This window comes from Anolis sagrei, chromosome X (genome assembly GCF_037176765.1).
Source record: "Anolis sagrei isolate rAnoSag1 chromosome X, rAnoSag1.mat, whole genome shotgun sequence".
In the NCBI taxonomy this organism is placed as follows: domain Eukaryota; kingdom Metazoa; phylum Chordata; class Lepidosauria; order Squamata; family Dactyloidae; genus Anolis; species Anolis sagrei.
Genome location: NC_090034.1, coordinates 11,113,994 through 11,133,135, shown reverse-complemented (window position 1 = coordinate 11,133,135; position 19,142 = coordinate 11,113,994). Strand labels below are relative to the sequence as shown.

At 41.3% G+C, this 19,142-nt stretch overlaps 2 protein-coding genes across 4 annotated transcripts in view; one reads left to right on the top strand and one right to left on the bottom strand.

Annotated features, from left to right (window-relative positions):
• Positions 1-19,142, bottom strand: part of LOC137094714 (uncharacterized protein C7orf50 homolog) — a 111,963-nt gene that overhangs the window by 25,757 nt on the left and 67,064 nt on the right. The window lies entirely within an intron of this gene.
• Positions 2,642-19,142, top strand: part of LOC132782135 (probable G-protein coupled receptor 146) — a 41,000-nt gene continuing 24,499 nt past the window's right edge. Inside the window, exon 1 of the mRNA XM_060786832.2 lies at positions 2,642-3,676. The gene's annotated coding sequence lies outside the window, so the exon portion shown is untranslated. The remainder of the gene's footprint in view (positions 3,677-19,142) is intronic.

The window sequence follows — 19,142 nt, the reverse complement described above, 5'->3', positions numbered from 1 at the left end:
ACTCTGTTGTTAATGGAATTTAAAATGACAAACTAGCCAGAGTCTAATAATATTTTGTAGAGTATTCCAAAACGGATGCAATTGGACATACTGTCCTTCCTCAATTCAGATGTCTTATTTATATTCATGTATTTCTTGATTAATTTAAATCCTGACTCTTTGAGGGTATCCAGGCCTACAAGGCATTTCGGAGGATAAATAAAACTGCTTTATTCCAGAACAAATGAAGGAATTGCAATGTCGTTTCTGAAAAAACAGCTCAAAAATTACAGTGAGCAGCAAAACCAAGAACTGGGACAAAGCTAAGGGTCATCCAAAAGCCTCCGGGAGCGGAACGTCTTCATCGAAAGCGGAAGGGCAGGCAGTGAGGAATCCATTCCGTTAGCCCTTCTTTGAAAGAGAATCTCTGAATGAATTTCCATGTGGCTTTAGTGCTGTAAAAGAGGTCATGGAAACAGGAGCTGTGCTTCTGAGTTTTGCACCATGGACCAGGTATTACAGCTGTGGTGGCTACAGATGCCCTATGTAGGCTACAGAAGCCTACATTCACTGGAACAAAATTTATAAAGCTATTGTCCTTCCAATTCTAGTATACGCCCAAGAAACATAGACCATCTACTAACGTCACTCTCGACTTCTGGAAATATTCCATCAGTGTTTCCTCTGAAAAATCCAGCAAATCTCTTCAGAAAAACCCAGGTCATCAAATGTCAGCATTTTGGAAGAAGCAAAGACCACCAGCACTGAAGCCGTGATCCTCCGCCACCAACTGCCATGTTGTCCAAATGCCCAAACACTGTCTCTCGAAGCAGTTATTTTACTTTCAGCTCAAGAACAGAAAACAAAATGGGGGTGGACAACAAAAGAGATTCAAATATAAACTTAAAGCTAACTTTTAGAAATGTGCAATAAACACAGACGACTGGGAAGCATTGTAATTGGAGGTCAACTGTTCCCAACAGTGCTTTGGATTTTGAAGAGGCCTGAAAGGAAGAAAGATGCCAAGAGAAAGATGTGTCAAGCAAGCCCTTGTAGGGACCATCTTCCATCTGGAAATGTATTTCCTCATTGCAAAAGATCACGCGGATCCAGAATAGGTCTCTACAGTCACTTACGGACCCACCGCCAAGACTCCACTTCTGGAAGACAATCAGACTTTGCCACGAGGGATCGCCTATGATGATGATAGTCTACATGTAGCCTCAGGGCTGTTTCTGTAGCCTCTGCTGTGTTGACCTTCCACCACTCCACCATTGCAAATCTGGTATCCTACATGTGACCAAAACAACAATTAATCCCAGATGCTTTGTCCTTTAAGCTTGTTTCCTCATCTGCAAGAGGTCACTTCCTGTCCTCCCGTGTGAGATGCTCCGGCACTACGGGAAGCTACTTCCAGTTCATATCTGAAAAGAACTGTGGCAGGGATGGCACATTGGGAAGGTGGCCCCCAAATCTCATTGGAAGAAAATGTGGTGGCGGCTGTGAAATTTGAGCCAGGAATTGGAAGCAAACATGTCACTGAGTGTTTCCCTGGATCCAACACAGGCTCCCAAGGCTGGGAAACTTTCCACATCAGTCCTAGTCTTTTGCTTCTAAAGAAAGCTGGAAAAATCATTTTCATGGAAAAATTAATTTCCATTCTGCAGTTTTATGGTAGACAAACTCCTTCTGAGTCTGTGCAAACATGTACACATCTATATAAATTAAAATGTAATGTTTGTTTGTGGGATTAACAACTCAGAAACCACTGGGCGAATTGACACCAAATTTGGACACAATACACCTATCAGGCCAATGAGTGACCATCACTCATAAAAACACTGAAAAACACAGCATGAGAGACTTAAGAAACAAACAAACAAAAAAAAACAACACATGCAGAAAACCACATATATACACAAACACATATCTATACACATATACACAAATATGTATACACACACACATATACATTGAGTTAGTTAGTTAGGCGATCCGTTGGACGAGTAGGATAGTTTTCCATGATCAGTATTCTTGTGCATCCATAGGTGGCTGTGGAGCCCTATTCTTGACTTGCATCTTCTCCCACAGTGAGGGCATTGGTTTCCAGGTGGAAGGTGGTCTCAGTCGGGGTTGGCTTGAGGTGCCTTCCTCCTGGCACGTTTCTCTCTTTCACCCTCCATTCATGCCTCTTCAAATTCTGCAGCACTGCTGGTCACATATACGTATATACACACACACACAACACATATACACAGACTGGACCACAGCAACATGTGGACGGCTAGTATGTATATATATTCGTGACATATGCACATGTGTTCTTTGGTAATACAGTAAGAGCAAGGGGGTTCCTCTAAAATATACTACCCCTCATGTTCAGCCATGTCCAGGGTTTCCCAAGGTCCAAGCCAGCCACATTCAATAGATCAGGGATCTTTCACATAATGCAATTACAGCACCACGATTCCACTTTAACTGGTATGGCTTCATTCTATGGAATCCTGTGATTTGTAGTCTGGGAAGAAACTGAAAGTTTTTTGAGCATTCCAAGTACTCCTCCTTAACCTGCAAATCCCAGGATTCCACTAGAGGGAACCCATGATAAAGTCCTACCCAGGCACCGTCTTAGTTAAGTACAGTTCACTGTACTCTTAAATGCGTGCCAAATGACTGTAGCTGTTCAGAGAGGGAAGAGACAGAGAAGCTCTCTTCACATTGCTCTGCTCTCTCTTCCCACAGCCTCATTCATGCCACTTTCCAAACATCTCAACTGGAAAAGGGACAGGAGCGCTGAATGTCTCTCTTTGTTTGTTTGCCGGTTCAAACACTATAAGGTCTGCAGCCATGTTCGCCCCAGAAAAGGCATTTCTTTCTTTCTTTTTTTAGGCTGTGGGTAAAAGCAGCCTGGGCTCAGCAGGGCTGGTGTATTAGGGGAGGGGAAGGCAGCAGCAGCAGCAGAGAGAGAATCTGATGTTTTTCCGAGGTCCTTTGCTGGAGAAGGAAACAGGAACGCAGCCTCCGCCAATGAAAGGAGCAGAAGTACCACAGAGAGTAGGCAGGTTGCCAAGCAAGCTCGGCAGCGTGACCGAGCTGCATTGAGTTTCTCTAATGAAAGCCAGGAAAGAACACATTACACAGTGTTTCTTCAGAGAGCTAAGCTAGCCTCCAGTGATTGAAATCAATAAAAACAGTCGGCAAGGGGCCCAAGTGGGGAGAGAACCAAACCTCAGCTTCAGCCTCCCCTTTGCTTTCTACTTCCTTCTTTTCCTTAAAAGTTGAACTTTCAATAAAAACCACACCACTACTCCTTGTAGAACTCCAAGGACTTATATCTTTGGATCCACGGCCTTGGTGAGTGGACCGCTGTTTCAAGCTTCTTTCAGTTCTCTTTTCCAGCATGAAAGGAATGAAAGGATTGTTTTGAACGTGAAGCCTGCCTAAGAGGACACCTCCGGACAAGTGCCTGAGCTGACGTTTAGGAAGGAAGGAGAGGAAGCGGGACACAGAGGAGATGAAGTTTACAGCAGGACAACATTCAAGGTGATGAAAGAAGAAGGAAAACATGGGAATTTATTCAGCAGAAATCCCTCTGTCTGGAGAGAATGTCAGCTGCTGCCTGAAAGTCTGAAACCATTGAAGAGAGACAGCCTGGGAGGAAGACTGCTGGAAAGCAGAGAGGGAAAAAGAAGTTCTGGTAAGTCTCTCAATAGTTTTTGTAGCATGTTATCAGAAATCTTGAAGTAAAAAAGATGCTAATTTTTGTAGCTGGCTAAAAAAAAGTGGCACCTTCCTATTTTATTTTACCGGCAATTCAAATATCAGCCCATGTTAAATATGCAAACAAGAGTTTTGACAATTCCTCCAGGACAAGCCATGGGGCCCCAAGGAAAGCACAAACTCTGAGCGAGTTGTTTATCTATTTATTTGTCTCATAGCGTTTTTGTTTAGTTTGATTTATGAACAAGAGGCTGGCCATTACATAACTCCACCCGCTCCCCAAAGGACACTGTGTTCCACGCTGAGCTGCTGTTTTCATTGTGAGGCAACGCAGAGGCCATACGATGAAAGCAAACTGCATTTCTGAAGGTCTCAGTAATGGTTTTTCAAAGGGAGCATGTGTTCACTTGATTCATTTTCCAGAAATCTTCATCCGCATAAGCAGCTCTTCAGAACAACCTAAAGAGACTGCCTGCCTTTTAAAAACTATTATTGGAATAGAAATGCAAGATGCAACTGAATGATTTTTATTTTAATGTGGGGAAAAATGGACTGGCTTTCTTCAATATTCATGAAAGGATCCAACGTTCTTGGGAGAGATTTATGTTGCAGAGATCTGGGAGGGGAGCTGAACCCTGCAGAACAGCAACTCTGGCATCCCATGCTATTTTTAACACAGCTTCAAAATACCAAAAAAGAGAGACAGTGAATTGCCACACCATAAGATAGCCACCATCACTATGAAACAAGAAGAGATGGAAAACATGTAAGTGAAAAACAAAAAGTCTAACATTTCTTATGATCATAAAATAAGTTCATGCAAGGACTTCTAATTGGGCCTGGAAGTTCTAAAGTCTCTATTCCCATCCCTTCACTCCCAGCAGAGCGTATGAAGGGCAGTTCAGTGGACTGGAATCCAGAGAACCGCCTCAAATTACTGGGGGGAGGAGTAAGAAGAAGATATCTAAAGGTGGCAATAGAAGAGCATTTTTAGCTTTCAAATATGGATGGGGCAGGTTTCTACACCAAGTTTGGAAACTTTCCTGTTTATTTCCTTATGGACAGGTACGCAAAATGCAACTTCCCACTGCTTATATTTTCTTTGAAACCTTGCCCAATTGTGGAAATTTCAGAAGTTCTTTAGTTGTGTATCCTGGCATGGCAGGCAGTTGTATGCAATGGCCTTTATGGTTTGTTTCCAATTCTATGACACTATGAATTATGGACTATGGGCTATACAGGAAGATGGACAAGAAGATAACCTTGCTTTGGGCTGATGGAAGTGGCCAGACATCTGTTTCCTTCTAGCTTTACAGCTTTTTCATTACTGGAAGAGTAATATATAGTATGTTGACTGAGAGGGCAACCATAGATAATGACACAGAGGACAGAGTTTTCATATCACCTCATTTCCCATTTTAATAATGTCTGTTGACACAGACTGGTTGCCAGTTATCTAATGATGCACAAACCAGCTGTAAGATTACTGGCAAAGGCTTTCATGGCCGGAATCACTGGGTTGCTATGAGTTTTCCAGGCTGTATGGGCATGTTCCACTAGCATTCTCTCCTGATGTTTCACCTGCATTTATGGCAGGCATCCTCAGAGGTTCAAAGGTCTCTATGGATGCCTGCCATAGCTGCAGATGAAACGTCAGGAGAGAATGCTTCTGGAATGTGGCCATACTGCCTGGAAAACTCACAGCAACCCAGCTGTAAGATTCTGGAGTAGAGAAAGTTTGTCAGTGAGTTCAACAGTACAAATGCAAATGGGCAAATGCAATCATAAACTGACCATACCACATGGATACTGAAAACTATTCTGTACATAGAAAATTTGATAGCAAGCCACTCTGGCTAGCAAGGCCCTTACATAGGCTGTAGACAACCCTTTATCTGCAGGGAGAACCAGACTGAAAAGGGGCTGAAACATGGAGACATTGCTTACAACTCTTTTTTCATATTTTGTAGGACTGGTGCTGTGAGAATTCCACAATATAACATGACTCTAAATGATTAAAAGTTCCCATCTGTCTGGATGAGAGTGATCAGAGTTTCATACAGATTTCGAGTCTTTGGTCTCTATCAGTGCATTACACAATTATAGTACTCTGGTACCTTTTAGCAGACATAGTTGCACCCTATAAAATCCTAGGAATTATAATTTGGAAAGGCACTAAAGCATTTTGGCTAAGAGTAATAAGTACCTCACCCTAAAGTGCCAATCTTAGAATTTGCCATAACTGCTTAAAGTGGTCTCAAAGTACTGTAATTAAGTAGTGCGAAAGAGACCTTAGTTGAAAGAAAACCTTAATCTAACCCTAAATCTGTCTGACATCATACCAATGAAACACCCATAAATACGAATCTTTAGAGTCCACTAAACAAGGGATGTTTTAAAAAAGTAATGTACGTGATGGCTGACAAAAGCAAAGTACAGTGAAAATAAAGTAGATCTACTTTCCCCGCATCCTTCAGCTAGCTTTTTGCCTGCTCTTCCACCTGCTGCCAGAGGCTACACTTATTTTGTCCAGTCATCTACCTTGACATCCTGCCAGAGCCTCAGCGTTTTCTGGCTGCACAAAGTCCCTCTTGGGGTTTGGACTGGCACCAGGCTCCCAAGGTTCAGGTGATCTACAGCAGCAACAAAAACAACAACAGTATAATATTCTCCAGTTGCTGTCAAGTAACATTAGCTAACCCGCATTTCCTTTCATTTGAAGATAACATTCACTCTGGTGCTAACCGCAAAGCTTATGAATCATCTCTCTGAACATCCAGCCTAATTCAGTAAAGAGACTGAAGATGGAAAGCCATTCATTATGCCTCAGTCAGGCACAATTTCCACAGCTCCCTTGATAATACGGTTTCAACTCCAAAATAGGACTTATCTTTCAAAACAAACAACAAAAACACTTTGATGGACCCTCTTGTTAGGTATCAGTTTCTTCAAAGCTGAGGTCCCAAGTATGCCTCATTAGAAACACATGCCATGGAAGGCCATGGGACTTACTTCCCACTATACATGAGTTTGGGCCAGGACAGAAAAACAATAGCATTGTCAAGGGTGGGTTTATTCCCTTTCATTGCATTTCATGGCACAAAGTCAAAACCAAACATCTTCTGTGCTAGGAGACATAGTCTGGTGGAACGCTGCACAAGACATAAATGTCACATTAACAACGTAGAAAGAAGACCAGGGACTTGATCTAGTAGCCAGAGTTCTGCACTTTTCCAATTCCAAGAGTTTCCAAGAGTTCCAATTTTTCTTGTTGAAATCAAAAAGTAGTAAGATCTGGAGTGAATAAGTTGTGGGTCTTTAAAACTCTGAAGTTCTGAAAGTGCAATGTGTCTTGGATCCATTGAAGGTCCCTGAGTCCCTGTTGGGGGAGATGGTGGTGGGGTATAAATAAAGTTTATTATTATTATTGAAGGTAACACAATTTAAGAGCAAGGACCACGCAACTATTGTGTTGTCCTCTAAATTCATAGCAGAACACTGAAAGGTCTCCTATGGCAGGATGAGAGTATTGTAGCCTTTCAAATGTTGTGGGACTGCAAATCCCAAAAGGAGTTGCTAACATGGACAATGATGATGTAGACTGGCAGTCAAAGTCCAACAATATTTAGGAGGCCATGTAATGGATGGATGAATGATTGCCACCCATATTCTATAGTTTCCAGTCTCCCTTCATTGTGCCTGAAGGCTGAGAGGGGTGGTATCCAAATGCAGTAAAAATAAAAATAAAAAAATAAACGTAGGCCAGAAAATAACATTAAAAACAGTACAATTTTAATATCCCAAATTAAAAGCTGATAGTTTAAATTCAAGCACATTCTAAACACTTTGCTTTCCATTCAACTAACCAAATAAATATTATATAAATATAAATGTAATAGGCAAGTACTGTAGAGGCTTACTGAAGTGAACAGAAATATCTTCTCTACCATCCAACAGTCAATGCCCCCTACATTTGTAGGTGAATCCTCCAGTATTTGTTGAAAAGAGCACAAGATTATCCAGTCTCCAGTTACAATCATATCAGCAACAGCTACCTTCAAGTAAACCCCTGGCTCAATTTTTTGACATAAAATGGTCAATTAATAACTATTTTACATTCTAAATACTTGTTCAAAAGTATGCATACAAAGATTGCTGCCATACTTTGGCCATAAATTCATTAAATGGACTTTAGCAAGTTACTGGCTGCTCATGATCATATCTGAAATATCAATGCAATCTATGCAATCAATGCAAGTGCAATTTAGAATCAATATGTGACTGAAGAAGTACCATACCTTCTGTTTTAAATAAATAATAAGCAGGCTAGAAAGCTAAACCTTTGTGCAGTGCCAAGACTGGAGGTATTTATGACAGATGTCAAAAACTTGGGATACACAGAGATTTTTGCATGAGTCAGAGTATTTTTTTTCTGCAAGGTGTGTTTTCAAATCACTGGTCTTGCTCAAAATGCAATGTTTGAGCCACATGTTGTACCTTTGGAGGACCTCCTGGCCCTCAGGACTGACTTTCCAAGGTTCATTAGAGCATAGTGCAGGAAGAAAGAGGCAGGAAAGAGTCTTTCTTCCTGCTTGCATCTAAGCCAAACATTGTGTTCCTATGGGATAATCCAGGTACATACTATTATCTAATTCAAGTCAGGATTCAAAGAACTCTGTAACTAATTCCATACCTTTAAGATGACTTGGGCCTATACTTCTAGAATTGCAACCCCCAAATCTCCACATTCCATAACAGCATTTGGCAAAATACTTAACAAACGGAGAAAAGTCCCAAATGTGTTTGTGAGGTGGAGGGCAGTCTCAGGAAGGAAAGAGCAGGCCTCATTTTTCTAAGGCAGTGGGAAGTGAGAAAGTGAACTGTGTGACAATGGAAATTCCATAATCTATTGGAAATTCCAGTGTACCATAACCTTATTGCAAAGGTAAAAATGATGTTACCTCCGCTTGGCAAATGTGAATCTCCATGAACATGGAGACCACTTGAAAACCACAAGTCAATAAAAATATGACCTCGCCAGAAGTCAACCCTTAAGACAAGTGATATTCATAAAGTATTAATGTAATAGCACACAGGTAGCTCAGCTGTTAAACTGAAGACCTATGTCTTTAAATGGCCAAGGATACAGACAGGCCATTACAAAAATATATCTGGTTAGCAGAGGATGATTGTTTCTTTGAAGTAAAATTTGCAGTTGCAACCTTTAAATGTCTTTATGTATATCTGTAGTCAGTAGAGACATCACACTGGCAACAAAGATCCGCATAGTCAAAGCAATGGTATTCCCCATAGTAATCTACAGATGTGAGAGCTGGACCATAGGGAAGGCTGAGCGAAGGAAGATAGATGCTTTTGAACTGTGATGTTGGAGGAAAGTGCTGAGAGTGCCTTGGACAGCGAGAAGATCCAACCAGGCCATATTTCAGGAAATAAAGCCTGACTGCTCATTGGAGGGAAGAATAGTAGAGGCCAAGATGAAGTACTTTGGCCACATCATGAGAAGAAAGGAAAGCTTAGAGAAGACAATTATGCTGGGGGAAATGGAAGGGAAAAGGAAGAGGGGCCGACCAAGGGCAAGATGGATGGATGGTATCCTTGAAGTGACTGGCTTGACCTTGAAGGAGCTGGGGGTGGTGATGGCCGACAGGGAGCGCTGGCGTGGACTGGTCCATGAAGTCACAAAGAGTAGGAAACAACTGAACGAATGAACAACAACAAATATCTATAGTCACTCAAGTCCATGAGCACACACATCCATGTCCAATGAAGTGGTAAGTAGACTTATAATACTGAAGTCTAAAAACAAACACGTCTACCTCCAAAGAGATCTGATGCAAACTGAACACAAAATGGAGTCCTGAATCTGCACATGCTCAAGGCAATCATGTCTATGACTCCTCTCACACCAAAGAGGTATGCCAAACTGGCAAATCAACATACACATAGAATACAGGTTAACAAATCTATACATTAACAGTTAGTGGAGGCTTGGAAGGTTGCTACTTCTAACATGTGACATGCTGATCTGCACAGGTACAAGATCTATGAATAACTATTTAAAAAACCTCCTAGACATGACTGAAGTAGTCCTTTGAATTATGTCCACTGTCAAGGCAAAGCCAAATGGGCAACAGCTTCACTCTGGGCAATTCTTACTGCCCTGAAGAGCCAAAAATATCACCAAGGAAACTGAAAACAGAGTACTGGTATGACCATGCCAATTCTTACTTGTGCTTAATACAATGTGGACTGGCCGCATACATTTTATATTCCTAGTGATTGATGGCTCCCAGAACCAGTAAGAAAGCCCAGTTCACTTGTTTAGAAATGCTTTTGCTTCCTGAGTATAACAAATCCTAGGTTTTGATCCAAAGTCACAGACAAACTTTATTTGTGACTATTGAGAAGAAGGGAAATCAATGTTCTCTATGAGGTAGGCCCACAGATTTCTCTTTGGAGGAAGGAAAGACTTGATTTTCAAGCACCCAAAATCTCTAAGCTGCATAATAGCTTGCACTGGCTTCCAGTTCTCGTGAAATGTACCAGGAACCCCAAAAAGCCTCAAGAAATGCAGACAATGGCACAACCTTTGCATAAAACAAGGTGCTTCATAGCCCAGGCATATAAAATATTCTGCACGTGACAGTTTTATTGGCTTTGAGTAGTTTTTTAAAATTCAAATAAAAGCCAAACTCATGAGAAGATCTAAGACTCCAAAGCATGAAGCGATTACTGCTCAGAAAAACCACTAAGCCCAAGGAACACAGAATGTGGCGCCTTCAATTAGCCTGAACGGCTGTGTGGACGCCCGCATGTGGGCGCCCTTTCTTCCTCCACTTTCCATATGAACTGAAGCTGGAGGATTATATGGAACCCAGGAATCACTATTAGCAATGAGAAGTATTCCACTCCACCAGCCTTTTCCTGCCCCGGGAGAAGCCAGCTATCGAGTGTCAGGAGATAAATGAGTTCAAGCAGGGGCCATATGTGAGGCAGCTGCGGGAGTTTGGGCTTCGTGTCAAGGCAGAAGCCCTGCTCTTTGCATTTTCCTTCCTCCACCTACACACAAGTCCACATATGGACCTCCATGGAAAAAGAATATAAATTCAATTGACTTTTCATTCCTGGGATAGAAACAAAAGATAGATGCTAAGGGCCCTTACATCGTCTAGATTTAGCACACTTGTTCAACAAAACCAATTCCTAACCAAGACATGATATTAAGAGTGTAGATTTTTATCCCATAAAGCTTTATAATAAGGCACACATGGATGGAAAGGAGATAATCTATGAGCATGAAAAAAAAGATGGGGAAATTAGCCTTTAGGATGTGAGGAGAGGATAATGGAGAGAGAGTAAAATAGCTTTTCTGTGTTGTCCAAGCAGAAATTAAACTGAGAGACTTTATCTCCAGAGACAGATTATATACTTTTCTCTGAGAAACAAATCCAGATCTGTGTACATAAATCTGAATATTTAAAACCTGAAGGAAATCCCTTCCACAGACTACATGTGTATTGGGCCAGAAGGTGATATGTCAAACCTTCATCTCTCAATGAATGCAATGATGGGGGAAAATGGGGGGGGGGGGGAAGCTTTCTGCTTTCAATAAAGACTCACTCAAAGCTTCTCCGAGTAGGCATTCCAGGTTTCTTCCTTGTTCTATCAACCCATGAGAGTTGCAGATACCACAATGAAAACACTCTGCCTTTGATGTGTTGTCAAAAGGCTTTCATGGCCGGAATCACTGGGTTGCTGTAAGTTTTTCGAGCTGTATGGCCATGTTCCAGAAGCATTCTCTCCTGACGTTTCGCCTGCATCTGTGGCAGGCATCCTCAGAGATTGTGAATCTGTGGAATGTCAAGGGTGGGAGAAAGAACTCTTGTCTGTTGGAGGTAGGTGTAAATGTTTCAATTGGCTACCTTGATTAGCATTTGATGGCCTAGCAGTTCTCAAGATGTGGCTTCTTACTGCCTGGGGGCATCCTTTGTTGAGAAGTGATTAGCTGTTCCTGACTGTTTCTTATCTGGAGCTCCCCTGTCTTTATTTACATTTATGATTTTAGAGTTTTTAATACTGGCAGCCAGATTTTGTTCATTTTCATGGTTTCTTTCTTTCTATTGAAATTGTCCACATGTTTGTGGATATCAATGGTTTTTCTGTGTAGTCTGACATGGTAGTTGTTAGAGTGGTCCACCATTTCTGTATTCTCAAATAATATGCTGTGTCCAGGTTGGTTCATCAGGTTCACAAAGACAGGTTGGTTCACAACTCTGTCTTTGACTTGTGTCCTCTTCACCACATGCTTTATCCTGGAATAAACTTCATATGTGTAAGTTTTATAACTTTAACAAGGTAAAACTAAAAAGTCACTAAGATGATACCTGCTTGTGAAACTTAACATGTACTCCCTAAAAGATGTATAATATCACCTTCCGCACTCAGGTTTATGGTTTTACATGCCCATTTATTTCTTGACAAACAATTACTTCCTGACTTTTCTATTTTTTTTTTCTGTTACAAAGGATAAAATCAGGTCATAATAATAAGCTTTAAACCTAAAATGAACCATTTGTAGTAGTTATGCAGCCCCACATACAAGAGGTGACCTAAAAGTAATCATGCTACAACCAAGTCTGGGAGATATACATATAAAAAGAAACTCCCCCACAATAATCTGCTTTGGCTGCAGGATCTGCTGCTTCCTAGATCTGAGTGTTTTGAATGTTTTCTATTGAACTTACTTCCTGTCCACCAATCTCTACAAAACACATTCAGGAAACACAAGCAACACCAGCCAAAATACCATTAGAGTTCTCAAGCTGTCTGCAACGGCACCTTTTTATAGAAACTGCTTTCTTTCCTATACACCAGGATATGCATGTACATCAATGCTTCATCATTTTCCCTCTTTTGTCTCTAATACATGATGATAAGGAAAAATGAGTGATGTCTTTAGTTAGGTGTTTAAGCTTAACAGTTTTGCGAAATTTTAAACTAATTTAGAATCAGTAACAAATCACTTGTTTGTCACTATGTGGACAAGTGGTCAAAGGAGGGCTTGGCTCAAGGCTGGGCAAGCATTGTTGTTATTCAGCCTAACTGGCCAACTCTGGTTTGAACTTTGCCTGCTTTCAACAGGAAACCAGTGCCCAAGTCTTAAAAAAACAAGGTAAAGATGCAGGGAATAAATGGCTGCAGGTAAAAAGAAGCACTATAGAGATATGGGCAAATCCAGGCCCGGGAGCCAGATATAGCTCCTTGGACTCTTTTCTCAGGCCCTCTTCTCCGTCACCATCCTGTCCTTCCTTCCTTCTCTCTTTCCTTCCTCCTTCCCTCCCACCCTTTTTGTCTTTCCTTCCTTCTCCCTCATTCCTTTCCACCCTTCCTTCCATCCTTCTCTTCCTCCCTTTCTTCTTCCATCCTTTCCTTACTTCCTTACCTCCCTCTTTCTCCTTCCCTCCTTCCTTTTCCTTCCACCCTTTTGTCCTTCTGTCCCGCTTTCCTCCCTCCTTTCCTCTCTCCTTTTCTCCCTCCCTCCTTCCTTCCTTCCTTCCTTCCTTGTCTTTCCTTCTCCTATCTCTCCATTCTATTCCACCCTTCCTTCTTTCCATCCTTTCCTTTCCTTCCTTCCTTCCCTTTTTCTTTCCTCCAGGAGAGATGTTTAGCTGGGAGAAGAGAAGGTAGAGAGGGAACATAAGAACCATGTTTTCAGATTTAAAAGGGTGTCCCATTGAGGAGGAGGAGGAGGAGGAGGAGGAGGAGGAGGAGGAGAAAACTGACTTTTTGCTGCTCTAGAGACCAGAGCACAAGGGAGCAATAGGTTTAAATTGGCAGGGAAAGAGATGTAACTGAAAAGATTAGGAAGAACTTCCTGAGAGTAAGAGCTGTTGGAGAGTGGCCTGGGCTGCCTGGGAGTGTGGTGGAGTCTCCTTCTCTGGAAGCTTTTCCGCAGAGGCTGTCTATCACGAGTGCTTTGATTGTGCCTTCTTGCATGGCAGGAGGTTGGACTGGATGGCCTTGGGGGGGGGGGGGGGCTCTTCCAACTCTAGGATTCTAGGATTATGTATCAGGAGTACCAGGCCCATAGCCAGGATTTTGTTTCGGAGGGGGGGGGGGCTGAGTTTGAGTGAAAGAGGGTCTACCCTATAGCAAACCTTTTGTATCGTTACCCCAATACCCCCATGCATATGGGATATATTGAGCATGGTGATCAGATCATGATATGAATAACATAACAGTTTAAATAATGTACCAGTAAGGCCTTCTCGCAGACCACCTTGAGAATTTCAGGGGGGGGGGGGCTGAAGCCCCCCAAGCCCCCCCCCCCCAGCTACATGCCTGAGGAGTGTGCAATACTGGGTCTAATTGATACATTTTTTCTCTCTTGTCCACCACCTCATCCTGATCTAGTATAACACTTTTGAGATCCAAACGTTTCTTGTCTTTCCTTCACTTTTTGTCTCCAAAAGAGAAGAGAAAGGGCAGGCAGTGAGCTTGGAGAAGACCCAGCCCGCCCACCCTGCTCTGGCCCGCCATGCAGCCCCCAAGTTTGCCCACGCCTGCACTATAGGAATCTGAAGGGACAGGTTCCCAATGTGCCTTGGCTACTAGTCAATACCTAGTCCTAGTTTGGCATTTCTTTGTGCTACCATAAGCAAAGCATCCTCCAAACTAACATATCTGTATATATCCAAATCTATCTACTCTCACTGTTCATTTCTGTAGTTAAACAATCCAGAGAAAAGACTTTTAATCAATCTTCAGATTAAACAGTCATATACAACACAGTTAACATGATGCATTAGAGAGACAGTAAAATTAGGTATCATGGTGTGTGTTCAGTATATATTTTACAAAACACATAAAATGTATCCTTCTTTTTATACATTGTTACTTGCCAACATTTCCAGTCCTCATTCCTGTTTCAGACCTAGAGGAAGTATGTTCTCATAGGGGAAAACAAGACTCTGTTGGTCCAACATAGAGTTCTAGGAATACCTTCCCTCTCTCCATTAGTATTAAGAGGAGTCCAGTTTCTTCTTAAGTGCCCTGTTCAAATCAATTTCCTGTACTAAGCCAATTTATGATGTTTCTAAAAGATTCCGGGCATCGCTTAGGCTAGCAACATGTAACCTTTGTCGGTTTTGTCCTATGTTTTTCTTTGAAAGCAAGCCTATGTGGGAAATGATGTGTCATCCCCTGAAGGTGACAAGCGACTGGCAAAAGATCACATTGGACCATGAGGAGAGCTGCACAATGGCTCATCAAATGTATAATTTAGTGCCGCTTCCTTATCGCATACACTTTTTATCTGAAAGAATGCAGGTTGGAAGAGAAAAATATGAACTGGAACAAAAGCCTTTAAGACGGTACTTGATTTGGTACAAGCACAAAAGAAACAAAGCAGGCTCTTTAGTTAAATTCTGTTTTATTAGCTTTCCTCAGAGGTCACAGGAATTTTAATGCACTCTTTTTTCATTATTTCAAAGTAATACTTAATTAGCTAATTTTGACCATTGATAGGCACTTGCAATGTGTCTTGAGGTCAATATTTGCCCCCAAATCTTGGTAAACTGTAGCCTTAGACAAATGTAACTGATTTCTATCCAAAATTAGTGAATGAAGATAACTAATTGCAACCTTCCTTTCTCATTTCTAAGGCATTCAAGACAAATTACCACTCTTTTTATAGTAAAAATGGGTTCAAACTACAGGAAAGGAGATTCCACCTGAACACGAGGAAGAACTTCTTGAGTTTGAGAGCTGTTCAGCAGTGGAACTCTCTCCCCTGGAGTGTGGTGGAGGCTTCTTCTTTGGAGGCTTTTAAACAGAGGCTGGATGGCCATTTGTCAAGGCTGCTTTGAATGCGATTTTCCTGCTTCTTGGTAGGGGGTTGGACTAGATAGCCCATGAGGTCTCTTCCAACTCTATGATTCTATAATAAACTGATTTCGTTATGTCCTTATCCTCTTCTGAGATGAGCCAGTAAACATTGCATTCATACATGGCACAACATCTAAGAATGCCACCATGGAACTTTGCAACTGACATCAAAGGGATGTGAGCTCCGTTTATTTGCTATGAACACAAAACAAAACTTGTACAAGGACAAATCTCCCCTTGAATGCCAGTATGGAGAGTCAAACTCCAGCAAACCCCATATCCTGGGGAATACTGCTGGCACTTCCTCATTTCCAGATGAAAGGTTTTGTGACCCTTTCAGAACCATTACCAAATCCCACAGCCAAGAATGGGTTTGTGTCTAGTACGACATAGGAGTTTTCTTCCTACGTTCAAAATTTTTGCTCAGGCCTGAAGTCTGTCAATGGGCTTCTCCTAAGTCATGATCTTTTGATGTGATATCTCTCCGGCCTCCTCCACACTACACTGTCTACACTACCATACAATCCAGTTCAAAGCAAATAATCTGGAATTTATATGGCAGTGTAGAAGGGGCCCCAGTCTTTCTTAAAACTGGCACCCTCCAGTGTTTTATAAGTCCCATAATTCCTGTCCAGACCAGACAATGTGTATGAGAGGAACAGCAGTCTAACCTGTCGAAAATAGCACCCTATTAGTGACCTTTGCATGCATAAGTGGCATTACAAATGATTCACAACAGCACAATGGGTGAATTTCACTGATGATGACAGAAGCAAGATTGTGGATATAGCAATGTTGAACATGGCAGCTTGTATAGAACAGTGTGTTGTGAAATGCTGCCATTCTTCATGCGGATTGCATTGTACTAACCAATCTCTACTTGGGGATATCTATACTGAGAGGATTTTGGACTGTAGCCCTGAAGGACACTCTGAGAAAGGCTGGCCATTGTCACATGGCCGAGGATAAAAACAGCTCTTGTTCCATTAATAGCTATATCTAAAGGATCCAAAAACATTTACATTGTTGTGGCTCCCAATTTCAACATTGTGCTTAATTATTAATGTGTGTATGAACAAATGCAATAAGCTGTAGGGCCAACTGAGGGTTCATCAATGCTAAAGCCATATAATTTTCGGTGATCTAGATGCAACCATGGTTTAAATGGATTATACTGTCTCCAGAAAATTAAATATGAACAATTTAACATTTCATAAAGAACAGGGATGATGACCAGTTTGGCCTCCAACTCCATTTAGGCTTATCAAGAAGTGATTCAATATCCCAATAAAAATATACACATGTCTGGTTTTTCTACAGTAAGAAACCAAAAGGGGAAAATTGTTTGTCCTCAACAGCTAGATATATCATGTCCTCTCTAAAACCAAAACTCATTTAAGTATCAGTGTTTCAGGCATTTTAATGGCTTACAAAATACAACATCCACCCAGATGCTGAGTGACAACTGGCATTATCTCTGAGCTGGAAAAAAATCGATTTTACTTCAAAGCACATCCAAATTACACAGCTGCTTACTGTGTGAAATGGTATTTTGTAACTTTCCAACTACAAGTTACATCAGAGTAGTTCCAAGTTTTTGCAAGGCTCAGGCATTTCGATCTGCACTTTCAAATATACAAAAATAATGTTCATAAGCACACCAAAATTGCACACTTTTGTGGCTGGCCCCTGCTATTTGAATGAATGTCTAAATGTTATTGAGATGAGAAAGAAAATAGGAAAGGGTGTTTTAAAGCAAGTTCCAAGATCACTCAGTGTCTGGACAGATGTGATTTTCTGTACTCCATTAAAATCCACAAAATGGGCTGCTCTCTGGATCAGAATTAGGATTCTAGTTAAGGCAGAAACTAATTAAAATGACATCCTCTTAATTATTACAATATAGGCTATAACTGGAGTGTTTGAGTCCAGATTTCAGTGGTTCTTACAAATGTATGCCATAGTAAAGTGGTTTAAGTAGCCACAAGGTATCACTGTTTTTTTGTTTTTTTGGTGCTTTAGCATAATATAGACACCCTTCTAGAAATTGTGTAGACTAGAAAAAAAGATACTTAAGTTGCTTCCTACGGCCATTCTTCTACAATGCTGCCAACATTACCGTTTAACGTGTATGTGTGTGTGTTCCTTGAAGCTGATTTCATTTATGGCAATGCTATCCTAGGGTTGTCTTGGCAAATTTCATCAGAAGAGGATGCCATTGTCTTCACCTTCAGTTGGGAGAGTATGACTTTCCCAAGTTCAGCCAGTAGGTCTCTGGGACTAAAATGACGATTCAAATTCTGTTTTCCAGGAGTTCTGGTCCAACTCTCAAAGCACTGGCTTTCAGTCTAAATTGTAATATTTTGACAAGGACTAACCATCTTCACTTCCTCGATCTGGTGCCTTCGGGATATTTTGATTCCTCGCCCATTCCTACATAGGCTTATTGTTGTGCTCAAGAACAGATATGATATTTCCTTTCATTTGCGTTGAATACAAAGCTTGTTACTGACAAGACACATTTGTTAGAGAAATAACCAAAGTTTATCTAACTCTTTTTTACAAATGGGTTTGTTGGTTTAGAAAGAACTCACTATAATAATGTCAAGTATAGAGTGACTAGTTCCAGCCACAAACTGTTCTGATTTAGAAGCTTGTGGATGGAATATCTCTTGCCTGTTATTTTTCTCACAATGTTGTAGCTGGAAGATTCTTTTCCCATATCTCTGCCCTTGGCTCAATTCCCATTAACTTCCTCACAGCTCAGCAAGGAACAGCTGGTTCCTGTAGGCAGGTAGCAAAGCACTGTGATGCAAAGAGAAAGTAGAAAGCATGGAAAGGAGGTAATACGGTTCTGCTTGGCTGCTCTAGGCATTGATCCGAAAAGCTGAAATTGAGAAGCTTCATCCCCCAAACTGTTGCTTGAGATCTCAAAGATCTAAAAAGGGTATGTCTATTGAAAGAGTGATACCTCTACCAAATATAATTTCACGTACAGGCACTTGCAGATCAGGCTTGACGGATGTGTCCATCTGACTTTAGAGTCCAAAATAAACCCAAAAGGAAGTGTACCACATGCTTGAAGTCTCAGAACATGGAACAGAATTGCTCAGCGAGGAAGTCAGTATGAGAACAACTTTGGTATTAATTAACCATGTGTTGCAACAATGGCTGGGATTGCATGAACTTCTTTCTTCAGGTACAATCCAAGGCTTGCAACTTCTCTTTCCTCTTTCAACAACGGCAATCTCCCCACACACCACCCATATTGTATCACAAAAGTGCTTTTGAAACATGCCTCAATTTCAAAATTAATGCTCAAGAAACACAACTTCCTAGAACACTCAACACATGGAATATTAGCTGTGCTGTGCTGAGCTGTCAGTTTTAGAAGAGTTTCTCAATTAGAGGCAATCGCATTGTTTGTTCTGCATCAGCTGGAAGAGCAACAAAAGTAAACAGACAAGTATGTGAAGAACACCATGCAAACATCTGTGAGGATGTTTGCGCATATCACTGATCGCTGAATACTATGA